Raw genomic sequence first — 19278 nt, forward strand, 5'->3', positions numbered from 1 at the left:
TCATGTTGTCGGTCTCATGAGACAGATGATCTACAAAGTCATAATCACAATAAGATGTATCGTAATAGTTACCCCGTATCATCAAACACTCAAGTGATAGTGTTTTTGTTTTGTGTGCAATCTTTGGCCAAATGCTGCTTGTAGCGACTCGTTACCTAAAATTCATGATCACAGTAAGATGGATCGTGTAGGTCAACCCCTATAATTGTACACTAAACTAATAGTGTTGTGTAAGTTCTTGGCCAGCAGTAGTCTATAGAGACTAGCTCAGAGAGGTATCCCCACAATGGTGTGTGTGTTATAAGGGACCTTCTGTGTTTCCTGGAGTAAGGGGGGTGTGGCTCATATGGAAGAATCAAAGCTAGAGACATGTGTAGGTGGGCGGCGAGCTGGATAACATCTCGAGCACGTGTGGTTACAGTTCGGTCCATGGTATCTCATCATTAAGACCTTGTTCATGCGTTCGTAGACGGTGTACCCATTGTTGTTCTCGGCGTAGTAAGGATGTATTGTTCCACAGCTGATTGCTCTCCAATATTGTCCATTTGATGTCATCACATGAATGTCCTTTCTCGATGTAGTGATTAGTCAGTCTTGTGGCCGTTCTGCCCCGTCTGATCGTGCTCCTGTGTTCACTGATCCTCGTTTTTACCTGTCGTGTAGTCATCCCCACATATCGGAGTGAACATGGACAGGTGATAAGGTAAACACAATTTCTGGTGTTGCAGTTCGTGTGTTTGCGCTGATCCCATGTGAACTCGTTCAGGTTGAGGGTTTTGGTGTGTTGTGTGAAAGGACAAATGCTGCATGCCCTGCAGGGGTAGTGGCCCTTTACAGCAGGGAGGTCCCATAGAGTGGGTTCCTGGTGGTTGGTTTTGGGTCGTGGCCTGGTGTTGATCAATTGGTCACGTAAGTTCGTGGTTCTTTTGAAAGCAAATCTAGGTCGTTCTATCGTCAAAGTGCCAGTGTTTAAGATCTTCCAGTTGCGATTCACAATGTTCTTGATTTTATTAGACAGGGGTGTGAAAGTCGTCACGCATGTGATGATGTTGTCTGGTTCTTTAACCCTGTGCTCCATAAGTGCCTGGTGAATGTTGTTCCTGGCTCGTTTGCGAGCTTGCTTCATAATAGTGTCTGGGTAGTCTCTCTGCTGGAGGTTTTTTGTCAAAGTGTTGGCTGTGATGTCATATTCATGAATATTGCTACAGTTACGGCGTGTTCTAAGAAATTGCCCATAGGGTAAGTTCTCCCTCAGGGCTTTGGGATGGTGGCTGTGGAAACTCAAAAGGCTATTGCGGTCGGTTGCCTTTCTGTAGGTGGTGGTATGGAGCTGTCCTTCCTCCAAAGAGATGAGGAGGTCTAGGAAAGGGATTTCCTTTTCACTCGCTGTTTTGCTAAAGCGTAAGTGGGGGTTCAGATTGTTTATCCACTCAAAGAATTGTTGGCAAGTGTCAACATCCCCTTTCCAGAGGCTGAGCACATCATCGATGTACCGTTTCCAGGTGACCAGTCTGTCCTTGTAGGAGTTGTTGTCCATGAAGATGTTATGTGCCTCGAAGTGTGCCATGTAGAATCCTGCCAGGCTCGGTGCGAAGGTACTCCCAATGCTGGTCCCTTGTATCTGGTGGTAGATGGTGGTTTTGTACATGAAGAAATTGTTCTTGAGGGCCATCGTGATGTGTTCCGTGATGAATTCCGCAGGGGTATTGGTAGGGAGGTTGGTCTCATGGAGTAGTTGTTCTACTACTTCAATGGTGGCGTTTTGGGGGATGTTCGTGTATAATGCCTCCACATCCAATGTCATGAGAAGGTTGATGGTCTCTGTGTTGTTACTGTTGATCTCTTGTATGAGATTGAGGACATCTCTAGTGTCTTTTAGGTAAGCTGGAGTGGCCTGGACCAAAGGGCGTAAAAAATAATCACTGAACTTGCTGAGTGGTTCCAGTAAGGAGCCTATGCCGGAGACAATCGGCCGGCCCGGTGGCGGAATAGTGCCTTTGTAGATTTTGGGTAAAAGATAGAAATATGGCATCCTAGGATCCTCATTCACCAAAAATGCCGCTTCTTATGGTGTGATCCAACCCTCGTTCGTTCCTTCGCTGACCAGGATCCGTATATGTGAAAGTAGTCTGTCGGTGAGATCTGTCTCCATTTTTTTTATAGTATTCGGTGTTGCTGAGTTGTCTGAAACATTCCTTCTCATAATCCTCAACCGAGAGGATAACGGTGGCCCCGCCCTTGCCCGCCGGTTTTATAATGATGGTTTCATCATTGGTGAGTGAGAGAACCGCGTGGCGTAGTCTTTTGGGCATGTTGTCATAGACAGGGTTTCTTTTGAGGTTGTTGGCCTCCTTGAGGACTACTTTTTCAAAGGTTAATACCTCGCTGGGGACCATTCCTGCTGAGGGAGTGAATCTGGAAGGTGGCCTGAGTCCAGACTCCTGGCGTTCCGGGATGGGATTATTGCTAAAGAAAGATTTTATTCGTATCTTACGAAATAATTGTTGGAGCTCTTCGTTCATGCGAAAGTTGTCTTCTTTAGGGGTGGGTACAAATCCCAAACCCTTCCCCAGAACGGTGATTTCGTCTGTATTGAGGTGTCTGCCTGATAAATTCACGATCAGGGTCATGGGTATGTCGTGCTCAGTGTTGTTCTCTGTTGTGTCTCTGGATCCTGCCATTGCACTTGTTTCTGTCCTCTTCTTCTTCCTCTGCCTCTCCCCCTGCATCTGTTCTGAAAGGGAGGAGGCGCATTAGGGAAGAATGGTTGCTGGAATCCCGGATGTGGGCCTGGATATGCTGGGTACCACATGGGGCCCTGTTGAGGGTAAGGTTGTTGGGCATATCCGTACATGGGTGGCATCGGTGGTGGAGGGAGGAGTCCTGGTTTAGTGGTGTTGCTTCCCCAACTGCTGTTGCTAGAGTTGCTGTACATTGAACGGCCTGAATTAGCTGATGACGTAGAGCCATCATCTGAAGCTGCATCGCTATCTGATGGTCTATAATCTTCCTTAGTATAGGGGTATATTTTCTCTCTGTCGAATCTTTTGATGTCCTTCTGTAATTTCAACACTTTTTGCTGTAGAAGGTAACCCCGATGGTCCGTCATTTCTGCATTTATCTCGGCTAGACGGGTCTTATAGGAAGTGATGCTAATCCCGGTTTTTAACCCATTCTCCGCAATGTTGATTTTGATGATCAATGCCTCGGAGAGGCGTTTAGCGGTGCCAATTATCAGGATCAGCCAGTCATGGGTGCATTTCCATGCGATCTGGCTCCATTCTCTGCGAAAGATAAGGTCTTCCAGAAAAATTCTGGGTGCCGTGGGGACAATCAGGCCATTAGGTGCAGCGTTTGCTCGTAGGTATTCCGTCATGATGGTACCGTGCATGGCAATTTTGACTTGTAGTTTCTTCTTCAAAGATGCCAGGGAATTCCAATCACCTTGTGTCGATGTACTGGCTATGTTACCCTCACTATTCAATAGTGAGGGGGTTCTTAGGATCTCGGCCACGACATCGTCGCCGAAGCCAAGTCCCAAGTTCTCCCCCGTGATGGAGGTGGTCATGTTTCGTACTCAGACGGAAAGAGAAGAAAAGAGGAGAAACAGGGAAAGTAGGGTCCCTCGGCTGGGCCACCGTGCTATAAGTCTATAAAGAGAGAAGGGGGGGACCAGGAGCTTGTTGTGGTCCAGTGTCTGTGCTCCGTGTATCAACTATGTCAATCAAATAAGGAGACACTGTTCCATAAGAGTAGAAAGGAGGAGAAAAAGGTATGTAAAGAGGGTCCTAGGCTGGACGAGACCCAAGTGTCGAGGGGAAAAGCAGAGCTTTTCTCTTGTTGCCCTCACACACCCCGGGAGGTGTCATGCTTCATCATCGGGCGTTTTGCTCCTCGTCGGGCCGGCGCTGCAATGCCCTACGGGTCCCCCGAAGGGTCACTTTGGCAGAGATCTTTTGAGAGAAAACGCTGTATGGTGCATGCGGTGTGTGGCATGGGTCCTAAAAACAATAGTGGTGCAGTGGTGTGTGTAACGTGATATCTAAAAATGTCTAAGGGTTGCTCAAAGGATATTTTTAATGAGCGGGGGTGGCACCCTTGACAGATTTAAAAACTCGTAGGTTAGGTGTTACCTTGGTGGGCTTAATGTCCCAAAAGGTAACTACAATGTGGTGAATGTGGTCAACATGTTTCGTGCCCCTGAGGTCCAACCGGATCCGTGGCACTTCCTCAGGACCAAATAAAGAGTGAAGTGTGCGTGAATGTGATCTGAGCGATACTACCCACAGTGTGTATCCAGGCGTTCAAGGTCTAAGTAACCCTGCTCTCTGTACTGTCAGATTAAGATCGCTCCTGGATACTGCCTAAAGCTAGGGAGAAAGTTGCTCCATAGACTAGGGGACGAGCGCTCACACCTTCTTGGGAGTTTTGCTCGGGTGTAGCTTCTAGTGCACCTACCCCAACCGTCCTCCTGCCTGAAATGGAGCAGAGTCTCGATACCGGCTTTATATGTAGTCCCGCTGTGCTTCATTTTAGCGGTACCTGTTTCTGGTCCGGATAGTCCGTATCCGAAGCAGCTGTGTTCACGGGTGCCTCGGTTGTGCGCATGCGCAATGGCCAGACATGCGGTTACAGCGCATGCGTTTTCAGCGTATGCGTGCGTGTTACCTCATCTGCCTCCTGCTTGAAGTTTAGTTTCAGTTTGCGGTGATAGTGCAAAGAAGGGGGGGAGGGGAAAGAGGACGATGTAGAGATAAGGTGAGTGTGTGATGTGATCACAGTCACGTGTAAGACACAGTCTCTGATCGTATGTAATGCTTCAGGACTTCTGGTATTGGTGGTTGTTATTGCCACTGGCCCAAGTCGGAGCAAGGTCATGTTGGTCTCATGAGACAGATGATCTACAAAGTCATAATCACAATAAGATGGATCGTGATAGTTACCCCGTATCATCAAACACTCAAGTGATAGTGTTTTTGTTTTGTGTGCGATCTTTGGCCAAATGGCGCTTGTAGCGTCTCGTTACCTAAAATTCATGATCACAGTAAGATGGATCGTGTAGGTCAACCCCTATAATTGTACACTAAACTAATAGTGTTGTGTATGTTCTTGGCCAGCAGTAGTCTATAGAGACTAGCTCACAGAGGTAATCTGGTAAATGGCCAACATCATACATCAGGACTACACAGTCAGCCATCTTGCCATTGCTGTCACACCCCCTCACAGGGAAGCAGAGTCAAGAGGGAGGAAGCATGGGCATGCTGGGAAGGGGGGTGTAGCCAAGAGTATGATGGGAGTCGCAGTCACAGACAACCTACACCCACCCACATGGCCCAGCAAGATCAAACTGAAACATACTCGCCTCACAGGGAGTGGGAAGGGACTGACAAGATGTCTGATACTGGGTTCTGTTGTGGGGAGCACAAGGCCATGCTGGGAAATGGCCAACATCATACATCAAGACTACACAGTCAGCCATCTTGCCATTGCTGTCACACCCCCACACAGGGAAGCAGAGTCAAGAGGAAGGAAGCATGGGCATGCTGGGAAGGAGGATGTAGCCAAGAGTATGATGGGAGTCGCAGTCACAGACAACCTACATCCACCCACATGGCCCAGCTAGATCAAACTGAAACATACTCGCCTCACAGGGAGTGGGAAGGGACTGACAAGATGTCTGACACTGGGCTCTGTTGTGGGGAGCACAAGGCCATGCTGGAAAATGGCCAACAACAATATCAAACTCTATCTGTGACAAGCTGGGAAAAAGCAGTGTACAGGCAGGCATCTGTTTGAAAAGTAGAAAATGTCATGTTTGTGAACCAACGATGCATGTAGAAACATAAATCACATTGTGTGTCTCTTCCAAACACAGGTGGTGCTGGGCACCCAGCACCAAATGACGAGGATACCCAGGCCCAGACTCTGGTGGACACTGAGCTCTCTGGTCTGACTCTCTCACTGTCCTCTTCGGATGACGACGACCAACCTGGCCCCTCTGGTGTGAGCCATCATGCAGCACCAGTAGCATCAACATCTGCCCCCCCTGTACCCATGCCTCCAGCATCTGGACACCGACAGGGCACCCCCGCCAACACGGACAGACCAAGGACAATCAACACCCACAGCACAGGGACACAGGACCCCCCGGAAGCTACAGCCAACACCACCAGCAACACCACCCAAGGGGTCCCAGTGTCACCTGTGTGTACCGCCGCTGGTCCTGCCCGTGTGGATAGGGGTGATGGGAGGGGTGGGAGGCACAGGGCATGCCTTGCAGAGGGGTCTGGACTGCATGATGACCCCCAAATGGCACGCATCTTAGATGCGTACCAGGATAGCACCGGAGGATTTGGCCAGGTAGTGGGGATCCTCAAGGACATGCAACACGAGCAGGACGCCCACCATGCTCGCATAGAGGCCAAGTGGGATGACATCACTGCGGTGCATCTGGACATACTACAATGCCTCCACCAGATCAACACCAACCTGTCCACACACCCCTGTGCCTGTGTGCCCACAACATCTGTTGCAACACCATCAGCCAGCGCCACAGGGAGGGAGGAGGACTCTGGCGGAGAGTCCTCTGCACCGCAGAGGCCTGCACATGAGGAACCCCCCCCCCCGGAAGAAGAGGGGTCGTCCAAAGAAGGACATGTGAGAGGCAGATGTCCCAGCACATCCCCCAGGGCCTCCAAACCTTTTCTGGACAATGTTCTTTGTGCGCAACCCGTACACCTAGTCCAATTGCACACAACTCGCCCACATGACATGGAGGATTCATGTTGGGCCAATGTATCAGATGACTGTGGACTTTACTCTGGACATTTCATCTACCAGCACTTCCAACTCCAAACCACTGTACAGCACCCACCATCCTGTGCACTTCCCTCACACATGTTTGTAAATAAACTCACCAGTACACCATACTTGCCTCTGTTGTGATTCCAACTTGTCATGTTCAGGGAGATGTAGATCTGCTACACAACACAGTGCATGCCAAATACTGCAACAATGTGACCAACGTAAGGTGAGTCATGGGGATGTGACACATGTGAGGGAGACACACCACTATGGCAACACAAAACATACTCACCATGGCCATGTTACTCATCACACACAATGATGTTGAACTGAAACACATTGGCATGCACAGACACAACACCAAGCCCAGTCAGCGGTAACAAGTCCACAGGTGAGGTAAGCAGATGTCACTCAGATGTGGGAAGACAGACAACGCACATATCAAAGCGTAGCACAGGTTCATTACACATCAGCAACACGTTTATTCCACACTAGTTGCACGGTAATTCTACGTAACAGTGGACATATGCTCACAATGTGTTGGAGAATGGAAGTCCAGGGATGTGGGGTACATCAGTTGATGGGAATTGTCAACTTACACACTGGTGTTGGCTTCTGGGTGTTGGGGGTCAGTGTTGACCACACAACAGGCAAAGTACTCTGGGAAGGACAGACAAGATACAGTCAAAAGCACAGACGAACAGGAGAGAAATGAAATACACATGCACAAAACATGTTTCAAAACACCTACACAAACACTAGTTAGCAGTACTACCCTATTGTGGAGTACACACCAGCTGAATGGAAACATCACAGCACGCATCCAGTCAAGTGGCACAAAGACACAGTCATACAGCAACAGAGCTGGCTCAACACATTCCAGGCTACCTCCATACATTCACATAACAACCCTGGAAACTCACATTCAGGTGAAGAAGTTGTTGATGAGCTGGGAGCGGACGTCACCATCATCTTCATCATCACTGGCATCTTGGCCCAGGCCGGGATCCTCCACAGGTGCCGGTGGTTGGTCGTCGTCATCTTCATCCTGGATGAGGGGCACCTCCTTCCGCAACGCCATGTTGTGTAGCATCCAGCAGACCAGTATTATTTTGCACACCTTTGCAGGCACATATGAGAGGGCCCCTCCGGTCTTGTCCAGGCAGCGAAAGCGTCTTTTCAGGAGGCCGAATGTCCGCTCAATCACCCTCCTGCTCCGACCATGTGCCTCATTGTAGCGCAGCTCGGCTGGTGTCACAGGGTTCCTGAGGGGTGTCAGCAACCACGGCATGTTGGGGTATCCAGAGTCACCTACACACACAAAAATGAACAAGTAACTGAGTTTTGTAGGAGTGCGGAATACAACAGTGACAAACACACACAATGAGAAACAGTCATTACACACCGACAAGCCAGGCACGCTGAGCTGGCATCTGTGACATCAGCGTTGCAATGCGACTACTCCTCATAGTAGCAAGCATTCTCACTGACTACTTTCATCCCCCAAAGTGTGTAGGTACATGTAATGAATAGTTTTCCTGCTGCTTAAGTGCATTATTGCACACTTAAACTATCCAGGCATTGTTAACATGTCAGACATGCACTACCTGTGCAATTTGTTTCCCTTTGTGATGATGACATGTATATCCAAATGTGTGCTGCACCAATCTGGGGCACGTGTGTAAATGTACTTTTCACTTTGTCCGGGTTGATGCCCACCAGAAGCAGGAGATCTGGCTGACCATCACCCGGGCTGTTCGTTCTGTGGGGGTCTACAAGCGCCGGATCCGCAACTGCCAGAAGAGGTGGCAGGACCTTCGGGGATGGACCCGGAGGATAGCTAGAGTCCAGCTGAAGCTGTCACCTCCACGCAGGAGGGGTGGACACCGGACCCTGACTCCCCACATGCTCCGTATCCTGGCGGTGGTCTTCCCGGACCTGGATAGGCAGTTGAAGGCCAGACAGCAGCAGGAAGGGGGTGAGTCCATGTCTGATCTGTGTACTATGTCTGACATGCAAATAGCAGTCTTTTGTCCTGGTCACACTTCCACATTATGTAGGTCTTGTAGTCCCAAACTCAGGTCCCTCATTTGTGTGATGCACCCTCCTCATCTGTTCCACAGGTGTGGCCCCTCCAGTCTGTTGCTTGTGTCACTAGGGCACTGTGTCCCTGCAGTCAGCTATGCTTCAGGGAACGGTCAGTATCAGTTCCCGTGAATCTGTTGTGTGTTTCATGGGTGGGTCAATTGTTTACACAATGCCTGAGATATGACATGTGATCTGTGTGTGCCCTTGAGATGTGTACCAATTGCTGGTCTGACTCGCAACATGTGGCTGGGGTATTCCAAACAAACCCATGCAGCAAGGGACTCCAATTTTTGGGCATCAGGAGTATGTATATCAAGTATGTCACACTTGCTTAGCCACCTGACTACTGTCCGGGGCAAAACACTGTTTCACTTAGTTCTGGCCAGTCATGCCCCCTCAAGGGCATTCAGAAACACTCTGTAATCCCAATCCTGTGTATGAAATTGCAGGTTGTGCTTAGTGACATGTGCCCTCAGGTGTCTGCCTCTGTGTCACTAGGGTGTGGCTTGTTGCTACGTACAACTGGGGTGTCCATGATTCAGAGGGTCAGCACGACATCTGCGATGTGACTGTGAGAGACAAGACCTGTGTGACATATAGGTGTGTGATCATCTGACAGCGCACAATGGTGTATGCAACTGTGTCCTTCGTGCATCTGGGTTACATGAATGGCAGACTGTGATGTGTTAATGTACAGGGATTTGTGTTTGCTGAGACTCATATGAATGATTTGCATGATGTGGGGTCTTCTGGGTCCTGGATATGTTGTTTGCATGGGATGGGCAAGTGCGCCGGTCATCTGCAGAGTTAGCTTTACCCCTGAGCTAGGATTGTGAGTCAGTGCATATTGTTGTTGTCTGGATGCCCTGCCCCTGTGACAGGAGACAGTGTTGACTGACTTTCAGGGCATCCCAGTGCCATGGCATTTAACTTGCTATGAGTGAGCCTGCGTTGTGTTCAAGTGTGCACCATGCACCCCATTGTGACCTTGCCCATCAGGACATGAGTACATCATAGTGTGTGTTGCTGGCATGCATCCCAAGCATGTGAAATGAGTCTCTGCCCATCCCTTCATCCGAACACCTGTACTGAGTCAGTAGCAAGAGATGTGCTGTGCGTATAGAGACATAGTCCTACATGTTCACTTGCATGTACAACTAATGTATGGGTGGTGCATGTTGGCACATTGGTGTGTTAGCATCCAACATGCAACGGACAGATGTGTGAAAGTCAAGGAGGGATATGTGTGCCATGGTTGATGTTGAAAATGACAATTGTCTTATCCTAAACAGTGTTGGCACTTTGAGCTGTGTTCAGCTGATGATGCCAGGGCTTGCCCTTTGATGTGATGTACTCACTGTGGTGTGTGCAGTCAGGGAAGGTGACTGATGTAGTTCTGTTACTTCCTAATCCTATCCAGATACATCCACGGCCACAGGAGGGGACAGCTCCACGGACCAGGAGGAGCCACAGAGCCTTACAGGGACAGAAGGAGAGGAGTCGGGTGGACCCAGTGGCATGGAGGGCGAGTTGAGCCACACAGAGGAGTCGTCAGCACCATCCTGAAGGCTGAAGGCCACAGCAGCTCTGAGGATGACTCCCTTCTGGAGGCGGGTGTCAGCAGCCACCAAACCCCAGCTAGTGAGGCTGTCTCCGCCCCTGCCACCGCCACCACCACCCCCACCACCACCACCACCCCCCTCCCATCGGCTCCCATCCCAGAGGTCCCTGTGGGCTCCCGTGTTCGTGAGCATGTCTCCTTTGTGCCAGGCACCGCACCCCCTGCACCTGTGTCCCCTGCTGCCCTGAGTGAGGAGTCTGTGGACTTACTTAGACAGATCCATGTAGGGCAGACTTCGATGCTGAAGGTCCTCCATGCACACACAGGTCTGTTGACACAACTGGTGCCATTCATGGAGGGCATTTCCTCGGGCATGTCTACCCTACAGAGGACCAATCAGTCCGTGGCCTCCTCCCTGACGGCAGCAGTGTCCCTCCTCCAACAGTCCCGCACCCCTCCTACCCCTGCACCACCCACGATTCCTAGCACCCTACCTGTCCCAAGCACAGAAACCCCCAAACCAAGGGCTAGACGTGCACACAAGCAAGCGCAGGGGACTGATTCCACACTCACAGGGGCTGGTTTGCTGACACACACACAGTCATCCACAACCACTTCACAGTCCTCCGAGACCTCTCCCTCTCAGCCCCCTTCCCTTGCCTCACCTGCAACCCCATCCCCCCAGAAGCTCTTCCTGTGTGACCTTGGCCTCTTCCCCACTGACCCTGCAGATCCTGATTACAAGGGGAAGAGGAAGTCCCCACACACAGAAGGGAGTGCCCCTCACACCTGGACACCCTACACCAGGCACAGTCAGACTGAGACGCCCACCCGCAAGTCCCCCCGGCGCAAGAAGAGCAAGACCCCCCCACCACCACGCAGCTCCAAGGCAAAGTCTCCGTCCTCCATCCCCAAGGCTACCACTCCAGAGGTTCCCCCGCCACTCCCTGCCCCGGGTTCCCCCACACACAGATACACCATCCCCAAAATGCTAAGGCCATCCCCCCCTAGCACTTGCTCCTCCACTCCTCCACACCTGGTCAGACAGTTGGTGCCACTGATGTGGGGACCGTTTCCCCCCCCCCCGCCCTGCCGACCTCACCTGTCCCCCATTTCGCTCCCATGGATGTAGGCACTGCTTTGGAGTCCACGACCACCCCGTCTGACTTGGGCACTGCAGTGGTGAGCCAATCCACTCCATCTGACCTGCCCACTGGAGTTGTGCCGGCACCCACCCCATCTGCAAGTGTCTCGCCTGCATCCACCACCTCTTCACTGCCTCCTTCTGCTGCGCCCTGATCCTGTCCCTGCGGTGCCTGGCCTGCCCCCATGTATGCCCCTCCGAGGGGATGACCCCGGTCCTTAGCAGTGCAGGCAAGCAAGGTGTGACAGTTGTCATTCTAGTTCACTCCTTGCCATTTGGACATGGACTGGCCATTGGCCTTTTGTTTGCACAGACGTTTAGATTTTCATATACTGAATTTGTCACTCTAGTTCACTCCTTGGCATTTGGACATGGACTGGCCGTTGGCCTTTTGTTTGAACAGACATTTCACTTTTAATATGCTGAATAAAGCTTTTTTCTTTGTCCCTGTGAACTTGATTTAGCTGTACATCATGTTGATGTTGTTTTACATGCCCTTGCACCTGTAATGCTTGGTTTACAATGCTGCATACTGATGTGTTGATGTGAGGTACTCCCTGTGGTCCATGAGAAATGTATCCTATTCTGGTGGGTATCCATGTCATCCTTTGCAGCTACCTGGGTGTGTCAGGATCAACTATTTGTGTACATCTCTCTGTGAGCATTTCATTGGCATGACCACATCTGTGGCACCATTGTCCAATTTGTCACTTCCGCATACTTTGTGCTCATCAAGACTGGACCTACAGGTGTGGGCATCATTGTAATAGGAGCAACTGGGGCCTCTGTGCAACTTGCTAGACATATGTTTTGGGTATGTGCAGATGACTTAGGGGAGACTCACGTACCCAGGCTGTTGTGACAGAGCCTTCATTGTGTGGTAACTGATGGCTGACTGACCAAGTGTTCTGCAGACATGAGTGGGACTTGCGGTGAATATGTTTGTCACAGCTGGGCTCCCACAGTAGTTGGGTCCCCTCAAGTTAGTGTGTTGTCCAGTGACATGGCCTGGGCCCATGGTGTGCATTGTATGAGCATGTGTGTGTGTCCACATCCCTGTTCATACACAGACAGTGTTCCCTTGATATGTTCCTGTTGTTGATGCTTGCTGACTGGTACTGGGTTCATCCCACTACTTTTCAAATGGGCTACCATATGTGTGGGTGCATGACAGACTGTTAATTGGTGTATCATCATTGTGATTTGTCAGTTCTGAGTGGTGATGATGTTGTCAGACACAGATGGGACACAGTCAGGGTTCCTCAAGGCACTTGTTTGTTCGCAATATCATGTAGTTGTCCCTAGGTGGTAGTTTTCAGTGATTGAGACATTTGTATGTGTGTGTGACTGCTCCCACTTGTCGGGTTCACGGCTGCGATGCTGGCAGGTGTCAGCATGGATGCCTTGTGTTTCTCCTTGGCATCTGCATTGTCCTGGGACTGTAGTCAAAAAGAAAGATCTCCCTTGGATCTATGAATATCAACCGTCATTCAAACATGCAGATTTCACACTAACAGGATGAGATATGGCATCAATGAAGCAAACCAATTACTTAATAGCAAATTTATTTCAAATTAATCAAAGATTGTCACATCAAGTCAAATGTTGTACATATACATAAAAAGGTAAACAATTTACCAAATGTTAAAACAGGAGTTAAAACTTTCTTGAAAATCATACGCAAAAAATGAAATGAATCACAATCAATATACATAAAAAACAGCAAATTGGGAAAAAGAGAACAGGACAAATAATCCTACTCAGACCAAGGAAATCGTTAACTCACAGATAAATTAGTTCTAACCACAATACATTTCAACCACAATATGCATGGCACAGAACCATTATCATTACAAATTTCAAACGATTTCCTTATATTAGAGCATCGACGCATTTCGGTAGGCCACAGTATACAGCCAACACCTTCCTCAGGATTAGTTGCAGATCCCAATTTTAATAAATGGCAGGGATTCTGAAGGTTACATGAGCTTTGAGGTCATGGCCATGTACCGCATACTTTGCAGTATGTCTGTCATTCCCTAGGGTTGTAAACAGTCCTTGTGTGATGTGTCTGTGCACCTTAGTTCATCCCAACATTCCTGTGTTTCTCATGGGTGCATGTGCAATGTCACCTGTCCATGTGGAATTCACAGATACACATTGTTGCAGTTCAGGTGTGTGGTGTTGAGGGTGGACTGATGTGAAAGTTTGCATGGATGGTCCCCTCGCTCCCGTTTGTCCATGGATGAGGGGCCATGCTGAGTGATTTGTGTTTGTGTATGTGTGATGTACGTTTGTGGCACAGGACACATGTCTGGGTTTCCCAGTTTGTACGACATCTGCCTTTGTCATCACAGTGGAGGTGTCGTGCATGCTTGTGTCACCCCACTGTCTGGTCCCTGGGGTAGTGGTGTTGTGTGTCAGTCTCTTGCTGTGTTAGTTGGTGTTCATTCCAGCTTGTGTCACATGTGTCTATTGTGCTCCCTCTCATCTCCCAACGCTTGATTCCCCACTGAGGGTGTCCCAATGATGGCACTGTGTCCACATCTGTGTCACTGTGGTTCAGGCTCCCTCATGTGTTGTGTAGTTGCCTGGGGATACTGTGACACACACACACATGTTGTGGCCAATGTTCAGTGTGAGTTTGCCTCCTTTGTGTTTGTGCATCTGCACCAGTGCATTGGCATTGCTGTTGTGGGCCTTTGTCTGGATGCTGTTTCTGTGATTTTGCCTGCTGTCCCTGTGAGTCATTTTACATCATTGTGCACATTCATCCTGGTTGTTAGGTGCCATTGCTGGCATGGAATGTGAGTTTGTGAGCTGACACCTACAGTCTACACATGTTGTTTTGATTGGTGTGTCTATTTTCGAGATGTGTGCATGCTTGGTGATGGTCACTTCTGCTGTTGTGTCATTGTACGCTGTATGCATTGTCAGCCCCCATGTGTGGTGCTTGCCTGCACATGGCCGAGAGTGTAATGTTTTCACAGCACTGTTAGCCTCACCACATCTCTGTGTGTATGGGACACAACCACTTGTTTGCCCCCAGAAGTGTTTGATGTGTTGGGAGCAGGGATCATACATGCTGTTTGTTATTTGCAGCTTTGACCATGATGACACTTACCTTTTGGTCACTGTGATGAGGGGGGTTTGGACCCCATCACCACAATGCTCCACATCTTCTGCATTTTGTGAGCCCCCACTTAACTTCTGTTCTACACAGTGAGGGGGTATTCTTTTTACATTGCCACAGTGCTATGGTGATGCTTGCCTTGTGTATGTCACACTCATGTGTTGGTCACACATGTGCTGGTACTTACATTGTATGCTCGTAACCATAATCACTGTTGTGGGCATTTGTCACAGACTACACACTGTTGTCATGATGTTATGGGGGATGTATTTTGCGGACATACCTGATGTTTGCGTATGCTGGATGTGTTGCGCATCACCCATCCTATGGCTGGGGGTGGCAGGGGTGATGGCCACATAAGCACTATGGGTGGGGGTGGCAGGGGTGATGGGCAACATAAGCACTATGGGTGGGGTGGCAGGGGTGATGGGCAACATAAGCCCTGTGAGTGGGGGTGGCAGTGGCGATGGGCAACAGGTCCCCTATGGCTGGGGGTGGCAGGGGTGATGGGCAACAGGTTCCCTGTGAGTGGGGGTGGCAGGAGTGCTGGGAAACAGGTCCCCTGTGAGTGGGGGTGGCAGGGGTGATGAGCAACAGGTTCCCTGTGAGTGGGGGTGGCAGGGGTGCTGGGCAACAGGTCCCCTGTGAGTGGGGGTGGCAGGGGTGATGGGCAACAGGTCCCCTGTGAGTGGGGGTGGCAGGGGTGATGGGCAACAGGTCCCGTGGGGGTGGCAGGGGTGATGGGCAACATAAGCCCTGTGAGTGGGGGAGGCAGAGGTGATGGGCAACAGGTCCCCTGTGAGTGGGGGTGGCAGGGGTGATGGGCAACAGGTCCCGTGGGGGTGGCAGGGGTGATGGGCAACATAAGCACTATGGCTGAGGGTGGCAGGGGTGATGGGCAACAGGTCCCCTGTGAGTGGGGGTGGCAGGGGTGATGGGCAACAGGCCCCGTGGGAGTGGCAGGGGTGATGGGCAACATAAGCACTATGGCTGAGGGTGGCAGGGGTGATGGGCAACAGGTCCCCTGTGAGTGGGGGTGGCAGGGGTGATGGCAAACATAAGCACTATGGCTGGGGGTGGCAGGGGTGATGGGCAACAGGTCCCCTGTGAGTGGGGGGGCAGGGGTGATGGGCAACAGATCCACTATGGGTGGGGGTGTTTGTGGTGCTGGCCATGCAACCCCTATGGTGGGCTGTTAGTGGCCAGGATGTGGATCCCCTGTGTGTGTGTGCCATTTGGTGGGTACGTGTCGTTTGTTTGTGTTGTAGGTGTCTGACTTACCGTCTGCGCAGTCGGCGCTGGTCCCTGATCCGGTCATAGATGTAGAGTACTGGTATGACCTGCGCGATGGGATTCATGATTTGTTTGTGTCTTACACGCTGCTTGTTGCTCCGTCTTGTACCTGCTGCAAGCTGTTCCGTCTCGTTGCCGTGTATTGATCTGTGGCGCGAATCATAGCTGATATGCTTGTTTTCCGGATGCTGTGACGTCCCGTGCGTGACGACCCATCCGGCTCGTAGGAAGTACGCATCGTACTTGTCATGCCGGAAACTGCTATGGATACTGCTTCCGGGCGACTCGGTTCATCTTTAGGAGTTACGGCTTGGATGGAGAATGGGGCTTGATTCACAGCCTACGTGTCGGTCGTGTTTTTGGCAGTTATGAGCATCGTACTTACTCTACAGGATGGATCGGCTCCGGGTATGTGTCGGTCGCACGGTAAGGCTACGGACAGCTGTTCGACCGGCCATCGGAATCGGCCCCTTTGTATTGTACAGTACAGAGCAGCACACATGCAAAGTAAGAAAAATGTGGATAGAGTTCAAACCTGCGCAACAGTTATGCTGCCTTCAGGAGGCGTAATTGTTTGATGCAAATCCCTGTCTACCAATGTTAGTTGATAAGGATTTACGGCAAAACCTAAAGGTGGTTGCATGGAAATGCCCATGGAACACCCCCTTTGCTGCAAAGCAGTGCAGAATAGTGAATAATGATAGTTAAGGTTACTTTGGCCAACTTATCAATGCAAATCCTGATTTGCATTGGAAAGTAAATGCCACCAAAACACTTTGTGCCACGTTTGCATTTTACAAATTTAACACACCCTAGCACCAAGTATTAGTAAACCTGTTCCAATCTGATAATGTTTAAGATTCTACATCTCTGATGTCTGCTCTTGCTTCATGGATGTTTTGGGCAAAAACAAAGGGTCTCCTGCAAAAGTCAAGTGTACATGTATCTAGTATAGAATAGAGTAGAATAGAATAGAATATCCCTTCTAGTTTTTTTTGAAGAGATAATACATTTTTATGGTGAATTATATTTGAACTCTTAGGGCCTTATTATCACTTTGGCGGTGTGGCAGCGGGCTGCCACACCAGCGCCAGCTGCCATGCTGAGTCCACCCGCTGGATTCCGACTGGAATCCAGGACAGGTAGTCTTGCAGCAGCTGACCCTTGGCAGCGCAGTGCTGAGCCTCATACTTGAGTCTTAGCAACGCACTGCAATGGGAACACCACTGCACATTCCTGCAGGGCATTGACTGTTAAGTGCATGCCCGGCAGGAGGAACTGGGGGTGTATGAACACAGAGGGGCATACCATGTGCCCCCCTGCATGCAAACCCTGGCGCAGAGGCAACATGGAGCCCTGTAGGGCCCCTTTTATTCCCTCACTGTCACACTTTTTATGGTGGGCTCCCCACCAGGAAACCTGGGGTGGTGAGGAAACTCGTAATATGCTTGGCAGTGCTGCAGCAGCCCCACCAGCATATTAGGGACCACCAGGGATCATGGACCCTGGCGGCAACAATGGTCCCATGGTGGTCCAACCGCCCGACTTGTAATTGGGTGGTCGGACCATAGATGCAGCAGTCGCTGCACTGCCACCATGGGTTTGGTGGACCATCGGACCACCAAACTCATAATAAGGCCCTTAGTGTATTAACAGGAGTTCAAAACAAATCAGCCCCTTATTTTTAGACCATGAGAACATTGCACAGTTCCCGTAAGATTGCTCTGTGTGCCAATAATGCGCACATGAACAGAGATAATTGTAGCAGAAAACTTAAACTTTTAATGAAGGGGTTTCCAGGAGACATAATGCTGTTTGTAATTGCCTTTGGGTCATGGCTTATGCCGCAGGGGTGGTTGCTTTTGTAACAAGAATAATTCATGCTCTAATGTCATATCTTCTGATGATCTCCATGATGTCTAGTTTTTGTTGGTTAATTGCTTGATTCTGAGATGTGGGAGAGGAGAGCTTGTTTCCATGACAACAGTGAATAGATCAGAGAACATTCCATATTGTCATGAGAAAGAGATAAGTATAAATGCCTGTGCCATATTCCACTCCAGTTGTAGAATAAGTAGTAATAAACACCACAAGACCTTTTATTATGTGTGGTGAAATATAACTATGAAGATGAGAAATTATTGGAATTGCAACTGTCTTCACTTAGCTCTGGTACAAGGAGGCTAATTTGCCAGACATTTTCATTAAAACATCTAACGGGTTCTATTTTGGAAAATAAATATTCATGTAACAAAGTGCACCACATGGTACACGTGGTCCTTGGCACTGCATTTCCATTATCTGCTCTACTTAAAAAAAGCCCCATAGAGGGACAGCGTTGTGAGGTATGCATACGCCAACAGGGTCACATATTGGGCTACTCAAAAAAAATCTGGCTCTCTGTTCTCATTATTGTGTTGCAAATGTTGCTGTGCATACGCCCTCCCTTTATTAGTATAAATATATATTGGTATATTTTTGTGACACAAAATATTATGACTCAAAAATGTCACGTCTAAACTATCTGTAACAAAATTATTGATTGTATACACTTCACATTAAGATAAAACAATAGTGACAACAAAAATATGACATGTAATAAAATAGAAAATACAACAATATAGCCCAGGGAAATATACAGAGAATAATATAATGGGGTCTATTAGGATGGCGGGCAGAAAACTACCCCGACCGCCATGGTAACGGAAATCAACCACCCGCCGGTACCGCAGAAAAACCGGTGGCACAATTAGGATCAACCGCCCCAAAAAATCCGACCGCGGCGGAACGAGGGCACCAAAGACCACCCTTAGTGGGCAGAGAAGGCTAAAATCCGTCCACGGCGGTCGGATTCGCGGCGGAAAATCACCAAACCGCCGCCATGACAGCAGAGACACCGCCCTGAAAATGAGGATATCCCCGATGTGACCGCTGTACGTTCTGCTGTTTCCGACCGCCGCAGTCGCTAACAGTGATAAATGGGAGAGCCGGCGAAAGAGCTGTAGCATAGCCATCGCTGCGGACGCACCGTGAAAAATATGGCGGTCGACAGAAAAAACTCACAACAAGGCCACAAAGTGCACACAGCAAACTAGCCATGCCCCCAAAAATACCTAACACACCCCAATGACACAACCACATGGTAACTACAAAAATACAAATCCCTGGGCAACCCACACAACACACCTGACAACAATACCCCATTTGCACACACCCACATAGCTGAGTATAAAACCAGCCCCTTCCCTGACCAGA

The sequence above is a fragment of the Triturus cristatus genome, chromosome 10 (genome assembly GCF_964204655.1).
Source record: "Triturus cristatus chromosome 10, aTriCri1.1, whole genome shotgun sequence".
Lineage (NCBI taxonomy): Eukaryota > Metazoa > Chordata > Amphibia > Caudata > Salamandridae > Triturus > Triturus cristatus.